This window comes from Solanum tuberosum, unplaced genomic scaffold, assembly GCF_000226075.1.
Source record: "Solanum tuberosum cultivar DM 1-3 516 R44 unplaced genomic scaffold, SolTub_3.0 scf00190, whole genome shotgun sequence".
NCBI lineage: Eukaryota > Viridiplantae > Streptophyta > Magnoliopsida > Solanales > Solanaceae > Solanum > Solanum tuberosum.
In genome coordinates this window covers 888,644-894,179 of record NW_006239114.1, presented here as the reverse complement: position 1 = coordinate 894,179, position 5,536 = coordinate 888,644, and positions in this window count along the sequence as shown.

The following is a 5,536-nucleotide window of genomic DNA, read 5'->3' as shown; positions in this document are numbered from 1 at the left end:
GAAATATATGTATTATGATATAATATGAGACTTAAATGGAATAAAAAATTGAGACTTGAGAGGATATAAAAAATAGATGAGAGAATATATGATTTTGTAAGAAATAATAAGGGATAGAGGGTATTTATAATATTAAAAGTGGGTTAAAGTGTATTTATGATAACTTGAGGGTTTAAATTAAAGTATTAAAAGTAGGGTGGAAAGGGGTGTTGGGGAAGGGAAAAAACAGTCAATAAATCTGTTGGGGGGGCCCACTAGCCATTGCCCCAACGGATATAATTCAAAAAAAATAAAAAAATAAAAATGTTAAGGGATCCCGCGAACCGGCCGATTCATCCGGGCCGGGTCGACCGGGACCAACGGGTGAACCAGACCGGTACCGCTCCCCTATCCCGAAGGCCCCCATCCCGCGAGATTTTGACGGGACCGGGTCCGACGAGCCGGTTCTCGAACCGGTCGTGGGCCGGGGCGGGCCGACCCGGTCCCCCTGCCAGTCCTACCTTAGAATATCAATACGAATGGAATATCAAAATTTTACATTTTTTCGTGACTTCCCAAAAAATATCAAAAATCTTAATTCGTAGACGTCCGAAAAATAAAAATCAAGAAAAAGACATAAAAACACCTCAAAAAATTCCCGAATCACACCAGTCACCTTATAAAATCGATACAAATAAAATATGAAAATTATACAATTTTTCGTGACTGCCCAAAAAATATCAAAAATTTTAATTCGTAAACGTCCAAAAAATATAAAAATCAAGAAAAAGGCATAAAAATACCTCAACAAATTCTCGGATCGCATCCAGTCACCTTAGAATATCGATATGAATAGAATATCAAAATTTTTACATTTTTTCGTGACTGCCCAAAAAATATCAATTTTTTTAATTCGTAAACGTTTGAAAAATATATAAATCAAGAAAAAGACATAAAAACACCTCAAAAAATTACCGAATTGCACCAGTCACCTTAGAATATCGATATGAATAAAATATCAAAATTTTACATTTTTTCGTGACCGTTCGAAAAATATCAAAAATTTTAATTCGTAAACGTCGAAAAATATAAAAATCAAGAAAAAGAACATGAAAACACCTCAAAAAATTCTCGAATTGCACCAGCCACCTTAGATTATCGATACAAATAAAATATCAAAATTTTCCAATTTTTCGTGACCGCCCAAAAAATATCAAAAAACTTAATTCGTAAACGATCGAAAAATATAAAAATTCACTAAAAGATATAAAATCACATCAAAAAAATCCTGAATCGCACTAGTCACCTTAGAATATCGATACAAATAAAATATCAAAATTTTACTATTTTTCATGACTGCTCGAAAAATATCAAAAATCTTAAATCGTAAACGTCCGAAAAATATAAAAATTAAGAAAAAGACATAAAAACACCTCAAAAAATTTCTGAATCGCACCAGTCACCTTAGAATATTGATACAAATAAATATCAAAATTTTAGATTATTTCGTGACTGTCCAAAAAATATCAAAAATATTAATTTGTACGTTTGACAAATATAAAAATCAAGAAAAAGACACAAAAACACCTCAAAAAAATCCCGAATCACTCCAGTCACCTTAGAATATCGATACGAATAAAATATCAAAATTTTACATTTTTCATGACTGCCCGAAAAATATCAAAAATTTCCGGTGAAATGGTCTGGTGGACCCTTGTACTTGTATATGCTTGTATTTTGGACACTTCTACTTACCCTTTTGTCATTTGGACCCCTGAACCCATCCAAACCCAACATTTTAAACACCTTTTTTGATGTGGTATGGTGCATGTTGCACAAACTCGTACACGTTTGGCAAAAATAAAAAAAAATTAATCCACGTATGAATATTATATTCCACATTGGCAAATGACTCATATGAACTAACAATAGTCCAAACCTTCACGATTTTTCCAAACCTTCGCCACTTTTCCACTTCTCCCCTTCTCCTCTCCATGATTTCTCACAGTTCGTCTGCGATTTAGCTCAGTTGAAGCTCAGTTCCACTGCGATATTCGTTGTAAGTTCTTGCCTTTTGCGTTAGTTCTGATTTTTTTAATTTTCTTCATGCGTATCTATTTGATTTTAGGGTCGATTGTCATTCGATTTTCTGAATTTTTTTGGGGATTTCACTTTGGTTTGGGTGTAATGTTAGTGTAATATGCTTTCGTAGTTGATGTATGACTTCGAGTGACTTCAATGACATATTTCGTGAATTCGAGTAGATTCTAGGGTTTATTCGTAAAATCTCAATTTCGACTAAAATTAATATTTTATTTCTGGTGAATTGTCTTGGGTATTGATAGTGTTAGTGGTAGTGGTCCATTGTTACAACAATTACAACAATTCATTAGTGGTCCATTGTTGCTTTAGATTCTTGACAGTTGACACCTTGTTTTCTTAAAAAAATTTAGGGCTTTTTGTCTTACAGTCTTGGTAAGTTAATGGCTTTAACTATAGTTGTTTTTCTTTTGACTTTACAGGAATCGTAAGTTAATGGTTTTAACTATAGTGACACTTCAATTTCACTATGGAGGTTGTTTTGTATCTGATCCTACTTTAAGGTATGCCAATGGAATCACTAGTATTGAAAAGATTAATATAAATGTAGATGAGTTGCATATTATGTTGTTTCATAAAATAGCACTGGAATGGGGTGTTGAAAATGTTGAGACATTTGGATGTAGAGTCAATAAGAAGGGTATTTTTTACATGTTAAATATTGATTCTGATGTTTTAAACTTTCTTAATGGTTTGAATGGTGCTGATTTTGTTGATGTATATGTTGTACATCCAATTAGTATACCTTTAGTTGTTGAGGAGATACTTGTATTGCCTAGCACTAATACTGATGTGTCCTCATCTCCACAAAAAGATAATGCTGATGTGTCCTCCTCCCCACACAAAAATAGGGCTGATCTGTCATCCTCCCCACAAATAGATAGGGCTGATGTGTCTTCATCCGAACCATTTGATGAAAATGAAAATAGGAATTTAAACCAAAATCAGTCCCCTATAGTTAAAGAGCAGTCCCTTAGAGTTGAAGAACAAGCCCCTGCCCCTAGAGTTGAAGAACATTCTAATTCTTATTCACTCTATGATGTTGATGAAAATATTGATGATTTGAGTGATTTGGATGAGGAGTTGCTTCAAGCTAGGCAGTCTAACATTCAAGAACAAGTTAAAGAGAATGCTGATAGAGTAAATCTAGATGAGATACCATCTGGTCATGTAAGTATAGATGCTGGTTTGAAGACATTTATAAGGAGAATAGGGGGAGATTTGAAGGCAATTTGGGTGGTGATGACCCTTATTTTGATAGCTCAGATCCTGGTAGTGACATTGGTGAAGATGAAGGGGATCCTGTTGAGAATGATAAAGTGGTAGATCCAGCACCTAGGAAGGAAAGTACAAAGATCTACTTTGATTCAACTGCTAAAAAGGTTTTATTTCAATTGTATATGTTTTTTTTGAATCACATTGAGTTCAGGGAGGCATTGTAAACTTACTCTATTAGAAGGGTGTTAATATTAAGTTGAAACCTAATGAGAAGGAAAGGATAAGGGCAAAGTGTAAGAAAAAGGGTTGTCCTTGGCATATTGTTGGAAGTATTGATGGTAACACTGAAAACTTTAGTGTTAAAACATATTTTCTTGTCCACAAGTGTTTTAATAGAACAAGAAACAAACTGTGTACCCTTATTTGGATTAGTAAACATTACAAGGACAGGATTATGAGTGAGCCTACCATCAAACTATATCAGATTCAGTCTTTGATACAAAAGCAGTATGGTTTGTATGTTAGTAAGACAAGCTGTGGAAAGGCAAAACAGAGAGTTATGAATGAACATATGGGAGATTTCAGAGAGGATTTTGCTAGGTTGTATGATTATCCTGAGCAATTAAAGACCACAAATCCTGGAACTACTGTATCTATTAGGATATCCAAGAACACAATTCCAGGAAAAGAGGTGTTTATGAGCATCTATATTTGTCTTGGTTCCTTAAAAAGTGGATGGAATGAAGGGTGTAGAAGGATTATTGGTTTAGATGGTGCATTTCTTAAAAGTGTATGTAAAGGTGAATTGTTATCTTGCATTTCCAAAGATGGAAATAATCAGATGTACCCTATAGCATGTCCAGTAGTTGATAAAGAAACCAAGGACACATGGTCTTCGTTTCTCAAGTGCATCAAACATGATTTGGAGCTTACAGAAGGTGAAGGACTAACAATGATGTCTGATATGCAAAAGGTATTACTATATTATTTGTTAAATTTATTCTTTAATTTCTAGAGTAATTGATATTTAATATTGTTGTATGTCAAATGTTCTTGGTTTGACAGGGTCTTCATCTTGCACTTATTGATTTATTGCCAAATGCTGAAATTAGATGGTGTGCTAGGCATATATGGAAAATTGGAAGAAAGACTGGAGGGGTGAAGAAAGGAGAAGAAAATTCTGGCAGGTTGCTAGTGCATCATTTGAGGTACTTTTACAGTCCAAACTTCATGACATGAGTGAGTTAGGAGAAGGCATTGTAGAAGCTTTGTTAAAGTATAACAAAGAAGCATGGTGTAGGGCATTTTTTAAAGAACATAGCAAGTGTGATGTGGTTGAGAACAACATGTGTGAGACTTTCAACAGTTGGATTTTAGGTGCTAGGTTCAAATCAATAATCACTATGCTAGAGGAAATAAGAGTCAAAGTTATGGAAAGAATGAATCAAATGAGAGAATTTTTAGAAAAATGGATTAATGATGTATCACTAATGGCTATGGATATTCTTAGAAAAAATGCTGAAATTGCAGATAATTGTGAGGTAAAGTTTAATGGTGATCTTGGCTTTGAGATTCATGATCCACCATATAAACATGTTGTTGACCTAAAAAAGAAGGTGTGTAGTTGTAGGTCATGGAAACTAAAGGGAGTTCCTTGTGGCCATGCACTTACATCAGTTCATTATAAAGATTGGGTTGTTGAGTCATTTGTTGATCACTGGTATAAGAAGGAAACATACATGAAAGCATATAATAGGTTTATTCAACCTATGACAAACATGAAGATGTGGCCAAAAAGTGATGGACCAACCATTGAACCACCTGAAATTACTGCCATGCCAGGGTGACTAGGAAAAAACAGGAAGGGAAGAAAAATGAAATGCTCTGTGTGTAAGACTTTTGGACATAACAAGAAAGGATGTCCAACTCTGGTAAGTTGTGCTTTAATATCTCTCTGAATTTTACTCTTGTTATACTTTTGACTTTAATATATGTTTGTAGAAAAATGCTGGAACTTCATATGAAAAAACTTCAAATGTTGCTGCTGGAACAAGTGCTGCAACCTGCAAGTGCTTCAACTGCTGGAACAAATGTTGCAACTTCAAATTTTATAAATGCTGCAAATTGAAGCCAATCAAGTGTAAATGCAGGTCCAAGTGGCCTACAAATGCTTCATCAAGTGGTATGAGGCCTACAACTACCTTAGCATCTGGTAGAAGGCCTACCAGTGCTACATCAA